The sequence below is a fragment of the Mustela nivalis genome (genome assembly GCF_964662115.1).
Source record: "Mustela nivalis genome assembly, chromosome: 6".
Classification (NCBI taxonomy): domain Eukaryota; kingdom Metazoa; phylum Chordata; class Mammalia; order Carnivora; family Mustelidae; genus Mustela; species Mustela nivalis.
The window spans coordinates 96,800,723-96,822,183 of record NC_139025.1 but is presented as its reverse complement, the minus strand read 5'-3'; the positions used below and the strand labels follow the sequence as shown (position 1 = coordinate 96,822,183).

At 41.7% G+C, this 21,461-nt stretch overlaps 1 long non-coding RNA gene across 1 annotated transcript; it reads right to left on the bottom strand.

The window, feature by feature from the left end:
• Window positions 1–16,393: 16,393 nt before the first annotated feature.
• LOC309867830 lies at window positions 16,394–17,725 on the bottom strand. Its single transcript, XR_014313341.1, has 2 exons — window positions 17,628–17,725; window positions 16,394–17,212 (listed from the first exon to the last, which is right to left on the bottom strand). It is a non-coding gene; the product is annotated as an uncharacterized lncRNA (long non-coding RNA).
• Window positions 17,726–21,461: the final 3,736 nt, after the last annotated feature.

Genomic DNA, 21,461 nt, shown 5'->3' with positions numbered 1-21,461 from the left:
GTCTTTCCATAGTTTAACTATGTGGATATTGCTGCTCTAAACATTGAGGTACAGATGCTCCTTCAAAACACTCTATTTGTATCTTTGGGGTAAATGATTGTATTGTAATTGCTAGGTCATAGGATGGCTCTATTTCTAATGTTTTGAGGAACCTCCATACTGTTTTCCAGAGTGGCTATAGCAACTTGCATTTCTGCCAGCAGCGTTAGTGTTTCTCTGCATCCTTGCCAACACTTGTTGTTTCCTGACTTGTTAATTTTAGCCATTCTGACTGGTGTGAGGCGACATCTCATTGTGATTTTGACTTGTATTTCCCTGATGCCAAGTGATGGTGAGCAGTTTGTCATGTGTCTGTTGGCCATTGGATGTGTTCTTTGCAGAAATGTCTGTTCATGTCTTCTGCCCGTTTCTTGACTGGATTATTTATTCTTTGTATTTTGAATTTTATAAATTCCTTGTAGGGTTTGGTTACCAGCCCTTTATCTGGTAGGTCATTTGGAAGTATCTTCTCCCATTCTATCAGTTGTCTTAGTTTTGTTGACAGTTTCCTTTGTTGTAGAAAAGCTTTTTATCTTGATGAAATCCCAGGAGTTCATTTTTGCTTTTGTTTCCCTAGCCTTTGAAGATGTGTCCAGTAAGCAGTTGCTATAGCTGAGGCTGAACAGGTTGCTGCCTGTTTTCTTCTCTAGGATTTTGATAAATTCTTGTCTCATGTGTGGGTCTTTCATCCATTTTGGGTTCAAAACTCAAAATTTAGTAATTGGAAATCTAAATATCCAAGTGTTCAATACCATTGGTCATTAGGGAGATGCAAATTAGAACCATTACACACTTAACTCTAATAGTCAAAATGACAACGACTGACCATAGCCCAAACCGTCAAAGATGTGGAGCAACTGCAACTCCACTGCTGGGGGAATAAACCCCCTCCTGGGGGACTACAGCGGGAGCCCCCCTGGGGGAAGGCATACCTGAGCTGGGACCTAGAGCAGGTTCTGGAGCTTGCTTTCCCACCCAGGTGGCCAGTAGCGCCCACGTGGGAGTAGCTGTCAAGTACCAGGCCCAGGTCATCCTAGGCTGGCCCAGATGGACCCAGACAGCCACCCTGGCCTGTGCTTGCCGAGATAGCAGGAAGATGTGGTGTGATGAACCTTCTGCTCTGGGAGCCGGGTCTGTGCAGAGATCCTGGTCCCACTACACCTGCCAGGCCCCGTCCTCTCTGCTTGGAAAGCTGCATGTTAAAAATGGGTCAGTGTGAAAATAAATAAATAAGCACAATAAAATGGCATGATTTGCTCTCTAGAACGAATTTTTTCACCCTAGCAGCGCTATCACTTCCCTCAATGAAGTATGTACTAACTGACCTTCAAACTCCACTTCTGAGGAGTTTCCCTTTTTATTCCTACCACAGGTGTTCACAGGGCAAGAGTCAACTCCTCTCCCTTGCGAGCATGGGAGAATTCTGAAAGCCTGGGCCTACCAATTAATGACTACTTCTAAGAAAAATTGGTTTCAAGCTACACCATTACATTTGGCCAAAAATACCTGAGCAGTTCTTTACAGAACTGTCGTGGTCTTTGAAAATAAGGATAGCTTGAGAGACTGTCATAGTCAGGAGGAGCCTAAGGAGACAGGTAATGAAATGTCAAGTGTGTCCTGGATGGAACCCTGGCACAGAAAAAGGATGTTGGTAAAAACTAAGGAACTCTGAATCAAGTATGGGTTTCAGTTCAATCATACTAAGAATAAAACAACTAAAATACTTCCCTTCTTTCCTTTGTCCTTGGGAGCAAACACTCTGGGACTCCCTTTTGGTGAGCTTGTTTGATTCAAACAAAGAGGCAACCCACGGAATGTGAGAAGATATTTGCAAATGACAGTACAGACAAAAGGTTGATATCCAGGATCTATAATGACCTCCTTAAACTCAACACACACGAAACAGGCAAGCATATCAAAAAATGGGAAGAAGATATGAACAGACACTTCTCCAGTCAAGACATACAAATGGCTATCAGACACATGAAAAAATGTTCATCATCATTAGCCCTCAGGGAGATTCAAATTAAAACCACATTGAGATATCACCTTACACCAGTTAGAATGGCCAAAATTAACAAAACAGGAAGCAACATGTGTTGGAGAGGATGTGGAGAAAGGGGAACCCTCTTCCACTGTTGGTGGGAATGCAAGTTGGTGCAACCTCTTTGGAGAACAGTGTGGAGATTCCTCAAGAAATTAAAAATAGAACTTCCCTATGACCCTGCAATTGCACTCCTGGGTATTTATCTCAAGATACAGATGCCATGAAAAGAAGGGCCATCTGTACCCCAATGTTTATAGCAGCAATGGCCACGGCCGCCAAACTATGGAAAGAACCAAGATGCCCTTCAATGGACGAATGGATAAGGAAGATGTGGTCCATATACACTATAGAGTATTATGCCTCCATCAGAAAGGACGAATACCAAACTTTTTTTTTTTTTTTAATTTTTTATAAACATATAGTTTTATCCCCAGGGGTACAGGTCTGTGAATCACCAGGTTTACACACTTCACAGCACTCACCATAGCACATACCCTCCCCAATGTCCATAATCCCACCCTCTTCTCCCAAACCCCCTCCCCCCAGCAACCCTCAGTTTGTTTTGTGAGATTAAGAGTCACTTATGGTTTGTCTCCCTCCCAATCCCATCTTGTTTCATTTATTCTTCTCCTACCCACTTAAGCCTCCATGTTGCATCACCACTTCCTCATATCAGGGAGATCATATGATAGTTGTCTTTCTCTGCTTGACTTATTTCGCTAAGCATGATTCGCTCTAGTTCCATCCATGTTGTCGCAAATGGCAAGATTTCATTTCTTTTGATGGCTGCATAGTATTCCATTGTGTATATATACCACATCTTCTTGATCCATTCATCTGTGGATGGACATCTAGGTTCTTTCCATAGTTTGGCTATTGTGGACATTGCTGCTATAAACATTCGGGTGCATGTGCCCCTTTGGATCACTACATTTGTATCTTTTTTTTTTTTTTTTTTTTTTTTTTTTTTTTTTTAAAGATTTTATTTATTTATTTGCCAGAGACAGAGAGAGCGAGCAAGCACAGGCAGACAAAGAGGTAGGCAGAGGCAGAGGGAGAAGCAGGCTCCCTGCCGAGCAAGGAGCCCGATGTGGGACTAGATCCCAGGACGCTGGGATCATGACCTGAGCCAAAGGCAGCTGCTTAACCAACTGAGCCACCCAGGCGTCCCACTACATTTGTATCTTTAGGGTAAATACCCAATAGTGCAATTGCTGGGTCATAGGGCAGTTCTATTTTCAACATTTTGAGGAACCTCCATGCTGTTTTCCAGAGTGGCTGCACCAGCTTGCATTCCCACCAACAATGTAGGAGAGTTCCCCTTTCTCCACATCCTCGCCAGCATCTGTCATTTTCTGACTTGTTGATTTTAGCCATTCTGACTGGTGTGAGGTGATATCTCATTGTGGTTTTGATTTGTATTTCCCTGATGCCGAGTGATATGGAGCACTTTTTCATGTGTCTGTTGGCCATCTGGATGTCTTCTTTGCAGAAATGTCTGTTCATGTCCTCTGCCCATTTCTTGATTGGATTATTTGTTCTTTGGGTGTTGAGTTTGCTAAGTTCTTTATAGATTCTGGACACTAGTCCTTTATCTGATATGTCGTTTGCAAATATCTTCTCCCATTCTGTCAGTTGTCTTTTGATTTTGTTAACTGTTTCCTTTGCTGTGCAAAAGTTTTTGATCTTGATGAAATCCCAATAGTTCATTTTTTCCCTTGCTTCCCTTGCCTTTTGTGTTGTTCCTAGGAAGATGTTGCTGCGGCAGAGGTCGAAGAGGTTGCTGCCTGTGTTCTCCTCAAGGATTTTGATGGATTCCTTTCGCACATTGAGGTCCTTCATCCATTTTGAGTCTATTTTTGTGTGTGGTGTAAGGAAATGGTCCAATTTCATTTTTCTACATGTGGCTGTCCAGTTTTCCCAGCACCATTTATTGAAGAGGCTGTCTTTTTTCCATTGGACATTCTTTCCTGCTTTGTCGAAGATGAGTTGACCATAGATTTGAGGGTCTATTTCTGGGCTCTCTATTCTGTTCCATTGATCTATGTGTCTGTTTTTGTGCCAGTACCATGCTGTCTTGATGATGACAGCTTTGTAATAGAGCTTGAAGTCCGGAATTGTGATGCCACCAACGTTGGCTTTCTTTTTCAATATCCCTTTGGCTATTCGAGGTCTTTTCTGGTTCCATATAAATTTTAGCATTATTTGTTCCATTTCTTTGAAAAAGATGGATGGTACTTTGATAGGAATTGCATTAAATGTGTAGATGGCTTTAGGTAGCATAGACATTTTCACAATATTTATTCTTCCAATCCAGGAGCATGGAACATTTTTCCATTTCTTTGTGTCTTCCTCAATTTCTTTCATGAGTACTTTATAGTTTTCTGAGTATAGATTCTGTGTCTCTTTGGTTAGGTTTATTCCTAGGTATCTTATGGTTTTGGATGCAATTGTAAATGGGATTGACTCCTTAATTTCTCTTTCTTCTGTCTTGCTGTTGGTGTAGAGAAATGCAACTGATTTCTGTGCATTGATTTTATATCCTGACACTTTACTGAATTTCTGTATAAGTTCTAGCAGTTTTGGAATGGAGTCTTTTGGGTTTTCCACATATAGTATCATATCATCTGTGAAGAGTGATAATTTGACTTCTTCTTTGCCGATTTGGATGCCTTTAATTTCCTTTTGTTGTCTGATTGCTGAGGCTAGGACCTCTAGTACTATGTTGAATAGCAGTGGTGATAATGGACATCCCTGCCGTGTTCCTGACCTTAGTGGAAAAGCTTTCAGTTTTTCTCCATTGAGAATGATATTTGCGGTGGGTTTTTCATAGATGGCTTTGATGATATTGAGGTATGTGCCCTCTATCCCTACACTTTGAAGAGTTTTGATCAGGAAGGGATGCTGTACTTTGTCAAATGCTTTTTTAGCATCTATTGAGAGTATCATATGGTTCTTGTTCTTTCTTTTATTGATGTGTTCTATCACGTTGACTGATTTGCGGATGTTGAACCAACCTTGTAGCCCTGGAATAAATCCCACTTGGTCGTGGTGAATAATCTTTTTAATGTACTGTTGAATTCTATTGGCTAGTATTTTGTTGAGTATTTTCGCATCTGTGTTCATCAAGGATATCGGCCTATAGCCCTCTTTTTTGGTGGGATCCTTGTCTGGTTTTGGGATCAAGGTGATGCTGGCCTCATAAAATGAGTTTGGAAGTTTTCCTTCCATTTCTATTTTTTGGAACAGTTTCAGGAGAATAGGAATTAGTTCCTCTTTAAATGTTTGGTAGAATTCCCCCAGGAAGCCGTCTGGCCCTGGGCTTTTGTTTGTTTGGAGATTTTTAATGACTGTTTCAATCTCCTTACTGGTTATGGGTCTGTTCAGGCTTTCTATTTCTTCCTGGTTCAGTTGTGGTAGTTTATATGTTTCTAGGAATGCATCCATTTCTTCCAGATTGTCAAATTTATTGCCGTAGATTTGCTCATAGTATGTTCTTATAATAGTTTGTATTTCTTTGGTGTTAGTTGTGATCTCTCCTCTTTCATTCATGATTTTATTTATTTGGGTCCTTTCTCTTTTCTTTTTGATAAGTCGGGCCAGGGGTTTATCAATTTTATTAATTCTTTCAAAGAACCAGCTCCTACTTTCGTTGATTTGTTCTATTGTTTTTTTGGTTTCTATTTCATTGATTTCTGCTCTGATCTTTATGATTTCTCTTCTCCTGCTGGGCTTAGGGTTTCTTTCTTGTTCTTTCTCCAGCTCCTTTAGGTGTAGGGTTAGGTTGTGTACCTGAGACCTTTCTTGTTTCTTGAGAAAGGCTTGTACCGCTATATATTTTCCTCTCAGGACTGCCTTTGTTGTGTCCCACAGATTTTGAACCGTTGTATTTTCATTATCATTTGTTTCCATGATTTTTTTCAATTCTTCTTTAATTTCCCGGTTGACCCATTCATTCTTTAGAAGGATACTGTTTAGTCTCCATGTATTTGGGTTCTTTCCAAACTTCCTTTTGTGGTTGAGTTCTAGCTTTAGAGCATTGTGGTCTGAAAATATGCAGGGAATGATCCCAATCTTTTGATACCGGTTGAGTCCTGATTTAGGACTGAGGATGTGATCTATTCTGGAGAATGTTCCATGTGCACTAGAGAAGAATGTGTATTCTGTTGCTTTGGGATGAAATATTCTGAATATATCTGTGATGTCCATCTGGTCCAGTGTGTCGTTTAAGGCCTTTATTTCCTTGCTGATCTTTTGCTTGGATGACCTGTCCATTTCAGTGAGGGGAGTGTTAAAGTCCCCTACTATTATTGTATTATTGTTGATGTGTTTCTTTGATTTTGTTATTAATTGGTTTATATAGTTGGTTGCTCCCACGTTGGGGGCATAGATATTTAAAATTGTTAAATCTTCTTGCTGGACAGACCCTTTGAGTATGATATAGTGTCCTTCCTCATCTCTTATTATAGTCTTTGGCTTAAAATCTAATTGATCTGATATGAGGATTGCCACTCCTTCTTTCTTCTGATGTCCATTAGCTTGGTAAATTCTTTTCCACCCCCTCACTTTAAATCTGGAGGTGTCTTCGGGCTTAAAATGAGTTTCTTGGAGGCAACATATAGATGGGTTTTGTTTTTTTATCCATTCTGATACCCTGTGTCTTTTGACAGAGGCATTTAGCCCATTCACATTCAGGGTAACTATTGAGAGATATGAATTTAGTGCCATTGTATTGCCTGTAAGGTGACTGTTACTATATATGGTCTCTGTTCCTTTCTGATCTACCACTTGTAGGCTCTCTCTTTGCTTAGAGGACCCCTTTCAATATTTCCTGTAGAGCTGGTTTGGTATTTGCAAATTCTTTCAGTTGTTGTTTGTCCTGGAAGCTTTTAATCTCTCCTTCTATTTTCAATGATAGCCTAGCTGGATATAGTATTCTGGGCTGCATGTTTTTCTCGTTTAGTGCTCTGAAAATATCATGCCAGCTCTTTCTGGCCTGCCAGGTCTCTGTGGATAAGTCAGCTACCAATCTAATATTTTTACCATTGTATGTTACAGACTTCTTTTCCCGGGCTGCTTTCAGGATTTTCTCTTTGTCACTGAGACTTGTAAATTTTACTATTAGGTGACGGGGTGTGGGCCTATTCTTATTGATTTTGAGGGGCGTTCTCTGAACCTCCTGAATTTTGATGCTCATTCCCTTTGCCATATTGGGGAAATTCTCCCCAATAATTCTCTCCAGTATACCTTCTGCTCCCCTCTCTCTTTCTTCTTCTTCTGGAATCCCAATTATTCTAATGTTGTTTCGTCTTATGGTGTCACTTATCTCTCGAATTCTCCCCTCGTGGTCCAGTAGCTGTTTGTCCCTCTTTTGCTCAGCTTCTTTATTCTCTGTCATTTGGTCTTCTAGATCACTAATTCTTTCTTCTGCCTCATTTATCCTAGCAGTGAGAGCCTCCATTTTTGATTGCACCTCATTAATAGCTTTTTTGATTTCAACTTGGTTAGATTTTAGTTCTTTTATTTCTCCAGAAAGGGCTTTTATATCTCTCGAGAGGGTTTCTCTAATATCTTCCATGCCTTTTTCGAGCCCGGCTAGAACCTTGAGAATTGTCATTCTGAACTCTAGATCTGACATATTACCGATGTCTGTATTGATTAGGTCCCTAGCCTTCGGTACTGCCTCTTGTTCTTTTTTTTGTCGTGAATTTTTACGTCTTGTCATTTTGGCCAGATAAGAGTAATTGAAGGGGCAAGTAAAATACTAAAAGGGTGGCAACAACCCCAGGAAAATATGCTTTAACCAAATTAGAAGAGATCCAAAATCGTGAGTGGGGAGAAAGGGGATAAAAAAAGGTTCAAAAATGAACAAAGAAAAAAAAAGAACAAAGAAAAGAAAAAAAAAAAAGAAAAGAAAAAAATTTTTAAAAAAAGAAAACACCTGAGAAAAATGTAAAAAAGAAAAAGTATATATATTAAATAAACTAGTAAAAAATCGTTAAAAAAGAAAAAGGTAACAGTTAAAAAAAAAAAATTTGCCCGAAGGCGAGAAGAAAAAAAAAAAAAAATGAAAAAGAAAAAATTAAATTAACTGCAAGACTAAAAAAAATCACAGGAAAAAAGCCATGAGTTCCGTGCTTGGCTTTCTCCACCTCTGGAATTCTGCTGCTCTCCTTGGTATTGAAACCGCACTCCTTGGTAGGTGAACTTGGTCTCGGCTGGATTTCTTGTTGATCTTCTGTGGGAGGGGCCTGTTGTAGTGATTCTCAAGTGTCTTTGCCCCAGGCAGAATTACACTGCCCTTACCCGGGGCCGGGGTGAGTAATCCGCTCGGGTTTGCTTTCAGGAGCTTTGGTTCCCTGAGCGCTTTCCGTAGAGTTCCGGAGGACGGGAATACAAATGGCGGCCTCCTGGTCTCCGGACCGGAGGAGCCGAGAGCCCAGGGTCGCACTCCTCAGGGCGCCCTCAGAGAACAGCGCCCAGTCACTCCCGTCTGCCTGACCTCCGGCCGCGCTCCGAGCTCACCGAGCCTGCGACCGGTTTAAGGTCACCCGGAGCTGCGAGCTTACTGTCGGCTCTGTCTCTGCAGCCTGCTTTCCCGTTCCAATACCCGCAAGCTCGACACTCAGACACCCCCGATCCTTCTGTGACCCTGCGGGACCTGAGGCCACGCTGACCCCGCGTGGGCTTCGCCCAGGTTTAGCCTCTGGAGCGATGTCCCTCAGAGGAACAGATTTTTAAAAGTCCTGATTTTGTGCACGGTTGCTCCGCTGCTAGCCGGGTGCCGGCCCCTCCCCCGGGGTCTATCTTCCCGTCGCTTTGGATTCACTTCTCCGCCAGTCCTACCTTTCAGAAAGTGGTTGTTTTTCTGTTTCCAGAATTGCTGTTCTTCTTCTCTTCGATCTGCCGATGGATTTTCAGGTGTTTGCAATCTTTAGATAAGCTACCTAGCTGATCTCCGTCTAGCTGAAGCAGTCTCAGCTTCTCCCAATACCCAACTTTTGTATCAACATGGATGGGACTGGACGAGATTATGCTGAGTGAAATAAGTCAAGCAAAGAGAGTCAATTATCATATAGTTTCACTTATTTGTGAAGCATAACAAATATCATGGAGGACAAGGGGTGTTAGAGAGGAGAAGGGAGTTGGGGTAAATTGGAAGGGGAGGTGAATCATGAGAGACTACGGACTCTGAAAAACAATCTGAGGGGTTTGAAGTGGCGGGGGGCTGGGAGGTTGGGGTACCAGGTGGTGGGTATTAGAGAGGGCACAGAGTGCATGGAGCACTGGGTGTGGTGCAAAAATAATGAATACTGTTTTTCTGAAAATAAATAAATTAATTAAAAAAAACTGTAGCTGGAACACAGCATTAGTGGAGTTCAGGACATGAATTGGCAGCCTGCCCTGCACTCTCACTTACTGGGAGTTTAACAACTGTTGTTGGTAAACTGTTATTCGGAGGGTGCTACACAACATGACCGCAGGAAGGGAAGAAAGAACATCCCCACGTTGGGTAAAAGCTGGGGCCCTGGGCTGCTATAGTGGTCAGGATTTCCCTTAAAAGCTTTGTGGGACAAATCTCCCTGCTTTGGGTTTGTTGTTGTCGTTGTTAAAAACAAGCGAAAAATTGGAATGGGTCAGGAATTCAGATAGGCCATAGTGAGGGCCCCTTGTCTCTGTTCCAACAACTGAAGCCACAGCTGGAAGACTGAAAGGTTAAGAGCTGGAATCATCTATAGTCTCATTCACCCGCAGGATGAGTGATTGATGTTGGCTGAGACCTTAGGTGGCCTAGGTCTTAGGTGGCTGGAGCATCAATGCAAGGCCTCTCTGGGTGGCATGGGTTTTTTAAGAACATGGTGATTGTATCCCAAGACAGAAACGCAGGACCAAGCAGAAGCTGTATCACTTCTTATGACTTGGCCTTGGCAATCATGTGAGAAGTCACTTTGATTCTATTCCTTGGAAGTGATTTCCTAAAACTCACCCATACTCAAGTAACGGTAACACAGACCATATCTTTTAACAGAGAAGAATTAATATCACACTGTAAGAAGAGCATGTAGAATGGTATATGTTGGTCTGGCTACCTTTGGGAAAATATAATCTGCTCTGATCAGTTTGAAGAAATTATGGCAATACTTGGAAAAATTGAAAATGTATAGGACATGGCAATTCCACATCTAGATGTACCTTGTTAAAATTTTTCTACACGTGCACACAGAGACATATAGAAAGATATTCATTGTTACATCGTTTGGAAACTTTTGAAATATTCCAAATATTCGCCAACTGAAGATTACTAAAGGAATGGTGTTTTATTGATACAAAGGGACAACAATACATCACAACAAGGAAAGGAATGAAAAACATACATTTTAATATTGAGACTTAAAAGCACTAATGATTGAACAACAGAGCAAATTGCAGAAAGATTTGACCCATATGATAGAATTTGTGTACATTTATTTTCTTTTTTTCTGTTTTATATTAGCATATAATGTATTATCTGCCCAGGGATACAGGTCTGTGAATCATCGGGCTTACACATTTCAGAACACTCAGCATTGCACATACCCTCCCCAAAGTCCATAACCCAACCACCCTGTCCCTTACCTCCCTCCCTCAAGCAACTCGCAGTTTGTTTTGTGAGATTAAGAGTCTCTTATGGTTTGTCTTGTGTACATGATTTTAAAATTGCTCCCAGAGCACTAGATTTTGCTTATAAATATATTAAACATGAAGTACAAATGTAAAAATAGGACTGGATACACTCCAATTTTATGCTTTCATTTGTGAAGCATTAGGAGGAGTGAGAATGGAGAGAAGAAAAAAGTGGATGCTAAGGTTTTTATATTTTATTTATTGACAAAATGCTAAGCAAAATGAAAAATGATGTTTATTAGTGTTGCGTACTATATATTGGCTTGTATTGATCTACATTGCTTAAATTTTGAAAAGTAATTAATCACCTTAAACATGAAATGAGCCCATGAACGGGCAGGGGAAAGACTTAGTAATACCTACCAAGAAAAAAAAATAATAAAAGCCACCAAGAAGTATAAGGAACTCCAGAAGATTCCCCATTCCACTGAGCTTAGCTTCTCCTCTCTTGTGAGGCTTTCTGGCCCCTCTCCTTTCACCCTCACACTGGGCTGTCCTTTGTAGGCTTGCCTTAATTGTGGACAAACAGCACTTTCTGTTTCTGTTAGCACTGGGTAGATAGTATGGCATTTTCAAAAATAACCTTACAAATTGAAAAGATGACTTACATAAAAAAGCATTCATACTAGGAAATTAATCAATCCAAACAGGTTTAGATTATCTACTCTCCGTTCTTCCCTATGGAAGTAGCTAAGGCGTCCGTGTAAGACAGGAGGTCAGGCTGTCAGAGCAGTTCCTTGTTTTCACTGGACCTGCATCTTCTAATCAACATAAATTCTCTTTTATTCCTTTAAAGTACCATGTCATTGGATTCAATTCTCAAATTCTGTAGGTGATATATTTTGAATTGTGTCCTTAGCTTATTTTCTCAGAACTATGACATTTCTAAGCAAGGGCTCACTGTCTTGGAATGAGGTCTGGTCTTAGGATGCCACCAGAGCCACAGATCCTGAAGCTCCTCAGAGTTTCCTACGCTGGGAGGAAAGGCAAAGGGTCAGGAAAGCCTGGAAGGGGAGACACAAGATGGGTACAAGTGTGGGTCTCAGTCCAGGCCATGCTGGCTCTGGTGTTCTCCAACCACTATAGGTAGACTTTTAAGGAGTGCCTTGAAAGGGGTTGCCTGGTTGGCTCAGTCTGTACAGCAAGAGATGGTTCATCTCAGGGTCATGGTTTGGAGACCCAAGTTCACTAGAATTTGTTTAAAAAAAAAAAGTTAAATGAAAAGTTAAAAGGTGAGAACTTCAAAAGTGTTGCAAAGTGTGTGGGTGGGCATCCCTGACATGGGGGCCAAGATTCCAGAGACCCCACTTTTCTGTGTAAGGGCAGTTCCAGCTCTAATCCTATCTCCTGTGTGGCCACAGAAGAAGGCTCCAGAAGGTACATTAGTGCCATTGAACTCTGTCTGAGCGATATGATTGACTGATGCAGGTGGGTCAACCAGACATCCTTCAGCAGAAAATTCTATTTAAGGGAGAAATAGAAAGTGAGATGAACATGGGCTCACCATGTGAAACAGAAGGGTCAAGGAAATGAATCTGCTATACCCAGACTGAGGGAATGCATAGAAAAGAACACTGATGAGAGATACCAAGAGGCCAAATATCTTTCCAGTCCCGAGTCCATGTTATCCTGAGGCACTACTTACAAATTCTCAGCCTGCTGGGTATCTTCCTTCCTACTGAATTCTAGCCACCTAGGTCAGCCACAGCCAGAAGACAACATCCATGGAATAGTTTTGTTGACCAAAAGTAGCAGACCTTTTCTATACAGGCCAGACAATAACTATTTCATCTTTGTGGGATACATGTGGTGTCTCTCTTCCTAATTCTTCCTTCTCCTCCCCTTCCCCTTGTCCAGTAGTCCCACCTCTAGATGTACAGTAGTTCCTGTATCAGACTACCCGTTACAGTCAGGCAGGGACCTTTAAAAAATATTCCATCAAGCCGGGCCCCATCCTCAGAAATTCATTTGGTTGTTTATTAAGCGTTCATCAAATTCATTTAATGGGACAAACAGCTTCTCTGTCTCTCCATTACTGTCACACTGCTTCCACACTCACAACACCTCTGACCCCAGATATGCAGTGGGGGTGTATGTGTGTGCAGTGGAGGTGGTTTCGTACAACAGGCAACTCTGGGGCATTGGCTGGATATTCTACAATTTAACTCAATTCTGACACTACTTCCCTGGAGATAGTGTCAGCTCCCCCAGATTAGGGACTCATTCCCCGAGGCTCACCCAATCCAGATGTCAATCACAAGTCTCCTGATTGCCTGGCTGTAAGTCTCAGCTTTCCCCCGACCCCCTTGTTTGTTGGATTGATTTGCTAGAACCACATACAGAACTCAAGGAAAAACATATGCTTTACCGTTTTTGAAGGCATATGACAAGGAGAGAGATGCACAGACAGATAAAGAGTTATGTTGGGTAAGGTCTGGGAGTATCCCTAAAGATTAAGCTTCTGTCCTCATGGAGTTGGTGTGCATCACCCTCCCACTGTAGATGATGTAGTAAGGATGTTAGGGCTTAAAGCCAGGGACCAAGAATGAATTCTTGAGATGTCTTTGGCACAAAAAAGGGGCTTTATTAAAGCAGGGGGACAGGACCTGAGGGCAGATAGAGCTGCACTCAGATCATGAGGAGTGGCCCATTATATACTTTCAAGTTTGGAGAGCTTTAGGGATAGGGTAAGTCTCTAATGAACTGGGCAGGAAGGTTCCAGGATTTTGAAGGGGCTAGCTATTGCCAGGAAGAGATCATTTATTACTGTCTTGTAAAAACTTCATCATGAGGTTTTTCAGATTTATATAAGTGGGCCATATGCTTGGGGATCATGTCATCATATATCTTGGGGAGGAGTAGAGATAATGGAAATCCCCGACGGACTTTTATATGTTATAGTAGACTTACAGGATCCTGAAGATCAGGCTATGATTGCCAGTAGCCCTTGGCAAAGTAGTAACATTGATGCAGCTGAGTTCTTAGAGGAGTGTCACTCTGCTTGTGTCAAGGACTTGTCATGGGCTGTAGGGAGTAAGGAAATTTAGTTTTTCTTTCCTTTTGTTTCCCACATCATGAATGTGTTTCTAACCCAGGAGTTCCTCTAACCCCGAACTTTTGGGCTCTTTATAAAGGCTACCTCACACAGGCAGGGCAATTATTACCTCCATTTCCAGCCCCTCTCCCCTCTCTTGAGGATGGGGGTGAGGCCATCATGACTCCATCTTGCTGGTGATCAGCCCCATCCAGAAACCTCCCAGGTGGCTGCCAAGGGTCTCTTTCTTATAAGAAAAGATGTTCCCAGTGCTCCTATCACTTAGGAATTTACAAGGCTTTCAAGAGCCCTGTGCCAGGAATCAGAGGCAGAAATCAACATATATTTTCTACTTTCTCAATGGGATCCAGTCACTGACTTTGTTTTTGATAAAGCTCCCAGATGAACTTCATATGAAACCAGAGTTGAGAGTGGCTGGGATATTTGCTGAAATATTAAGGTTTGCAACTTTTGTGTCATTCCTATAATGACTGTCAGGTCATTGAAGCTGACTTAGGAATATACCTAAATGAATATCTGATTTAGTCAATTATCTTGACTCTCCCACAATACCTGATTACATGCAGAAAATAACACAAATCTGAGAGACAGTCTACCCTGGTCTGGTCTTTTAATTCAGAACAAATGCCTCTGGGCATAAAAGGTTTTCTTCAAGTTATTTTCATTCTTATTTCCTCCCACAATTTCTTCAATTAGTGTGTTCTGTAATACATAAATAATGATTGTTGAGAAATAGTTGAGTAAGGTAGAGTAACAGAGTGGTTGAGTGAAAGGAAATTCAGCCTTTTACTAGGTTACTTTCTCCAATAATCTGCTGAAGTGTCCAGGAATATTTATACAATACCTAAGTTCATTGTGATTACTGATCAGGTCAATTCACCTCTTTCCCTGAGGATGATGCTATGTTCCTACACTGGTTCTTATGGAATGTGAACACAGATCCTTGTTTCTACTCCCCCTGCACTTGGCTTGAATACTTTGAACCTAGGCAATGTAAATGTCACGCTGCTTAAGATTAATACTATTGAAAGCTGCTCTAAAGTGGCAGACTGAAGTCCCATGGGAGAAGTTCCCCTACTGGGTACCCACTTTCTCAAGTGCCAGGTTGTCCTGGCCTTCTTATGTCTTCCCACTGAGAGGGGCCTTGAGTATTTAGCACCCTTGGAATCCAGACTTTTGAAACCCGAAGCTTCATATTTTCTGTCTTTGTTTCTCGTCCTGACATAAAGATGTGGCATGAAGGAGAGTGAGTCTGACTAGCACAGCTATTAAAGGAATCGCTTGGTTTGGAAAGAACCATTGTGCAGCACAGATAACTGATACACTTGTAACTACTTCAGTAGGTGGCCTTTGGGATAGGCATTATGTTTGGCTGCTACTCAAAGACAGATCAGGCTACAAAGCACTTTGACCTACCCTGGACTGTTAACCCAATGAGTTAGTAGTTGGCAGGGAAATGGAAAGGTATGAGGAGTACCAGAATAGGCCACCTCCAAATAATCCTTTCTGGCACAAGAATTATCTTAAGCTGTTTATTGTGAGAAAGTGTAGACCAGGAGAAGTTCTGAATGCAGAGGAGAGGTTACACTTTTGGAAGGCAAATTTACATTAGAAAAGGGTCCAGTACAGGAAGTGAGCCATGTCAGGGGTCACTTTCATCTGGGAGAGTCATCTTCATGACAGGGCTAATTTCCTTTCACAAACATTTCCTCCTCTCACCTTCCTCTGAATTGCATTTCCCTCTTTTAAAGCCCTAGATCCCTATCCTTTCCTTAGCCCAGGATGGTCCATAAGTCCCAGGTGGATAGCTGCTTTTTAGTCTCATATTTTTGTGGGGATCCACTATGTATGTATATAATTAAAATAGTTTTTGTCCTGTTACTCTGCCTGTTTATACTGGGGGTGCGGGCTCACAGCTAAGAACCTAGAATGGTAGAAGGAAAATTATTTTTCCTCCCCTACATCTGTACCTAGGTTCTTAATCTCAGGCATTTTCTGAATCCCAGTCCCTTAATTTCTATGTCTTCTACCTCTTCAAAAACACCATTACTTTTGTGAGATTTCAGTGTTTAAGTAAGACATGCATGTTTTTAGCTCCCCTGTATTTTTTTCCCCTTGATCTATGCTTTCTTTCCATGCATTGCAATAGATCATGGGAGAATTGATTCTAAGGCTACAGGGGATTATTCTCCTTACATCTACTGACATTTAAAATTATCTGAAGAGATATGGAAACCAAGAGTAAAGATGTAGGATGCATTGGTTGTCAGTGTTAGAACCTGTATGTGAAAGTACTGTGGACATTTTATGAAATATCTGTGCCACCTCCAAATAAACATAGGTCATGGTTTCAAGGGAAATATGTAAAAGCCATGAGTAGAGTTTGATGAGATGGAGAATATTCTTGCTCCAAAGTTCCAAAAAGACACAGGGGTGAGAGAAGTGGGCAGAGGCCCCGGGTTGCAGAATAACATAAAAGGATTCCTAAGGCCCAGCTAGTTCTCCTAAGAATGTCAGCAAATGCAATCTAGATGGCTCCAGGCTGGCAATGATGTGAAAGTCATCCCAAACACACATACTCAAGGTCATTAAAATGTAGCAGAAAGTGATTTTATTACTGTGAACAGAATGCCACAAACTTGGATGATGTCCCAAGATTAAAAATATGGGGGCTTGGGTCTTTCCTTGCCCCTTTCCCTATTGCCCTTCTCCAAAACACACAAAGCTCCAAAACAGAAAGGAATTCTATTTGTTTTTGTCCCCAACTCTAGTCTGGAATCATGGCCCCATAATTCTCTCATTCCCCTCCTTCTTTCTTCTATGGGAACCATGGAAATCAACAATGAAAAAAAAAAAAAAGGCAGAAGGGAGCACAAGAGAACCTGCACCAAGTGTGAGGCAAAGTAATGGGAAATGTAGTCTAATCAAACCATCCAGGGGGCTGTGATCTGGTACTGTTTAAGTGTACAGGAAGCATACTATTGGGAGGGTTACCTGGCTGAAACTTGTTACATTTAACAAGTTAGAACGGGTTCTGGAGGGTAGCCTTGTAGTGGCAGTCACACTGTCCCTCCAGAGTGACAGAAGTAAGTCATGTTAATACAATTCACACTCCAGTGACAGTTTTGTGGCCAGTCTCACAATCTGTCTTGGGCAAAAGACAATTAGCAGCCGTGTTCTGGAAGGTGTTGTGCAGAAAGGTGTTTGAAGGTTTACAAGTCTGAGTATAATTATTGGCCCCACTCATTTCTGTCTTGCATTGGACAGGACCTGCTCTTACATGCTGAATTTCAATCCCTTGAGCCCTTTCAGGTTTGGAGGACTAGCAGCAAGTGGCACTGGCCCCCATGATCCCAGCAGCACCAGAAGGAGAGGAAATGGTCCCAGAAGATCCAGCATCATCCCTTCTGTGTGGGAAGAGGGAAGAAAATAAGAGAATGATAGTAGTAGAAGCAGTAAGAGCAAAATTATCATTCACAACCATTTAGATCTTCATTGCGTCTTTCAAGGTTTCTTGTCCATTTTATTTATTTATTTGTTTGTTTGTTTGCTTATTTTTAAAGTCTATTAAAAAAAAAATCTTTCCAACATGGGTCTCACAATTCTTTGAAGTTCCTGAAGCCCAATGACGAGGAATGTGAATTAAGATGATCTTTTCTTTGACTGACAGATCCTATTATTCTCTTTGTCCTGTGCTTATGGGTCCAGAATCATGCCTCTTCCCTCCTCCCTCCTGGATAATTTCTCCTCCATCTATTTAACCTGGGCTATCGGGCCATCACCTCGGCTCTATCTCCCCAAGCCCCAGGCTTCTCCTCTTACCAGGTCTCCTTGCTGGGGGTCCTGCTGAGGACAGAGGCAGTGGTTAGTCCCAGGCTCAGAGGCTTTTGTCTGCTTTTCCTCTTCCAGGGAAGCCAGCATGGCCTACCTGCAGCAGACAAGGATTCTGAGCCCGAGGAAAGAGGAAAGGGAAACCTGGGGCTTGGAAGAGGCCCTTCTTGTGCACAGTATGGATGAGACCCACCCACATCCTCCAACTCACTGTTTAAAACCAGTATCCCTGCAGATGCAGGAAGACCAAGCCTCCTTAAAGGAACAAAGAAGTGATAACTTCCTCAAAGAAATTGTGAGGAAATGGTGATTTCCTGATATGGGTTTGGTGCTTCCTTCTCCATAGGAAGCTTCAGTGTTTTGAACCTCTATGCTTTCAGTTCTTTAGGAGAAAACACCCAAGGTAAATTTGATACAATAGCTGCCAGGTACCTGGTAATGTTGTGAATTGCAACAGCAGACTCCATTGAATTATTGATTTATGGCTATGTTGTTGGGCCAGACTCTGGGCTTCTCATGTATCTTGATGGATCTGATCCCAGATCCCAAGTTGTGCCTCACTCTTCAGAAAACTCTTATCTCCAGATTTTTCTAGGACCTCCCAACAACTTTCTGGAACCTCCTTAGCTTCCTTTCATGTGTATAAGTTGTCCCATATAGATTCAAGAATTCATAATCTAATGAAGGAGATGGTCAGATTAACAGAGACATACATGGTATATTAACAACTGTAAATAGGTCTTTTGGCTGCAGTGGAGGAGGTGCCAGGCGGCTCTGAGGAGCTGGTAGACAGAAGGCTCTGACACCTGAACTTATTTTCAGATTAATAAGAAGTTAGGTGAAGAGGATGGTAAGGGCATCCCATGAGGGAACTGCATGTAAGAGGAAGCCAGAAGCTGGTTCCTGGACCCATTCTGAAACCATAAGGACCACTGTAATTTTATTGTTTGTGTGATACACTTAGGTCTAAGTTGTGCTGTTTCCTACTTAATTATGTGTTACGTACTCTCTTTGAAAAACTTATTTTTTCATTTGAGAGAGAGAAAAAGAGAGAGGGCATGAGTGTGTGGAGGGGCAAAGGGAGAGGAGGGAGACTCCCCTTCCAGCACTTTGTCCTATTGGGGCTCAGTCCCACCACCTATGAGATCAGGACCTGAGTGCAAACCAATTGGAAAGTCAAATGACGGAGATACACATGTGCCTCTGTTTTCCTTACTTTTTTTTTCTTTTAGTTTTATTTATTTATTTACTTGACAGAGAGAAAGATTAGAAGTAGGCAGAGAGGCAGGCCGGGGTTGGGGGGAAGCAGGCTCCCCGCTGAGTAGAGAACCCAGTGTGGGGCTGGATCCCAGGAAGCTGAGATCATGACCTGAGCTGAAGGCAGAGGCTCTAACCCACTGAGCCCCCCAGGCGCCCTCTGTTTTCCTTACTTCTTAACCTTCAGCACAATCAATCATTAATTTTGTCTTTTTACTTCTACTCTGGGTTACCTATCTACCTGGATTGTAGAAACATAACAGAGACCAGACAGAAACATGTATCTTGATGTATCTGATCCCAGATCCCAAGTTGTGCCTCCCTGTCCAGAGGAATGCTTATCTCCAGATTTTTCAAGGACCTCCCAGCAAGTGTCAGGAAACCCCTTAGCTTCCTTTCATAGTGTGTAAGTTGTCCCTTATAGATCAACAGGGTAAGAGGGCAAGGAAGCTTTAGGAACGATCCCTTTCTTTCTCCTTGGGCTGCTCTCTAGACTACAAAGCTTTCCTTGCTTTAAATCCAGTGTCTCAGAATTTGGCTTGCTGCACATTGGGTACACGGACATGTTGGAGTCTGGCAACAGAGACCCATGGACATGAAGGAGAAAGGCCAGTTTAGGGTATTTGCCTCTTCTGTCTATTCTTGCTTTTCCACTGGTGCTGTAATACACTTACTTGGAATCTTCTTGTTTTTTGGAGGGCTCACAGGAAAGTCTCCTACAGGGACTCCCTGCCTCTAGCCTCTTTTCCTTCCAATCTGTTCTACACATCCCTTCCAGATTAGTCCTCCTTGAGCATCAATAGAATAGGGGAACACTCTTGCTTTTTAATGTCTTCAGTTATATACAGGATAAAAATGATGTCTTTTCAGAGCAAAATCACAAGATATAAGGTTAATATACAAAAATCAACTGCTTTCTTAGGTACCAGTAACGAACAATTGAAATTTGAGAAAAAAATTTACATACGCACCCAAGAAAAATGAAATATGTAGATATGAATCTACTAAAAAAATGAACAAGCTCATTATGAGGAAAACTACAAAACTCTGCTGAAAGAAATCAAAGAAAATCTAAGTACATGAGGAGATCATCTTTGTTCATGCTGAAGGAAACCAGACTCTGTGACCCCAAGCTATGGCTCTTTGACATAAATTTTATTTTGTACTAAAGGCAGTTAAGAATCCTTAAATGCAGGAAAGGCTCTCCTTTTTTGCCTAAAGTCAGGAAATAAATTCTTTTCCTGTAGACAATGTTACCAGCCAGAGGTGGCACCAGAGGAATCTGGAAACAAACCTTGTTATACTAACCCTTTTCTTTCTAGTTATTTCTTCACCATTTCCTACCCATAAACCAAACCCCTTTATCCTGTCAAGTCTTCAAAATGTATTGTGTCTTTGTCTAAAGGGTATAAAAGCTTCCAGTGCTGGTCGTTATTTTAGGTCTTCATTCCCTTACGGAGTCTCCCATGTACATGTGAAAATTTAAGTGAATTTGCATGCTTTATTCTTACTTATCTCTGTCAGTTCAATTTTGAGACCCAGTCAGAGACCATAAGAGAGCTGAGGAAGATGGCTTGTTCTCCTACAGTAATATTATGCACTGTCCAAACCCATAGGAATATATAATGCAGAGAATTGATCATTATTAAATTGTGGACTTTAGTGAGCCTTCATCAATATTGGCTCATCAATTATATGAAAAGGACCACCCCCCCAGGAAGATTTTAATAAAGGGAAAACTGTGGGCTGTATGGGTAGGAAAGCGGGGAAGGGAGAAGCACAAGAGAATTTTCTATTCTTTCTATAAACTATTTTTCTGTAAACTTAAAACTACCCTGAAAAATTAAAGCTACTTAATTAGAACCAAACCAAACCAAACCAAACAAGTTGTCTGTGTGCCTACCACTCATGTATCCTATTCTACAGCCACAAGCCCCCCTTCTCTCCAGTCCCACAACTTGATAGCACCCTGAGCCCACTAGCAGAGGTAAACAGTATCAGATTACCCCTGTGCCTGGGCAGGAGTTCCCAACCATGGCCCCTTTCATCAGAAGTGCCTAAGAGACTTTTAAGAAGGCCTAGATTCCAGGCCTCCTGAAACAAACTTTTTGGGAAGGAGGTCTTTTGCATGTCTGTGTTTGATGAGCTCCACGGTGAATCTCAAACCCATTCCTAGTGGAGAACCATTTTCTCTGGCTCATGCTGATTTTCACCCACTGCCCAAGTTCTCAAGACTGCGATTCTGCCTGATTCCTGAAACAAAATTTCTACCTTCTCTTGAAACAGGGAGTTGAATAACTGACTGCTACCAGAAGTAAAGTGCAAGACAGATTGGGGAGGACACAACTGGAAGAGTCTACCTCTCCTCCCTATCTCTCTTAAATTATCCCAAATCTAACAAGTGTAGTGGAGTAATAATATCCATTCCTTCTACCCTTCTAAGTTCTCAGCTGGGGCCCTATAATAAAAAAAAAACAAATTAACAAGAGAAAAGAATACCCTTTTATTTCCTATAGGTTTAAGAGGAGAGCCTTCCCAAGGAAATAAGGCCCTAAAGAAGTGGTTAAA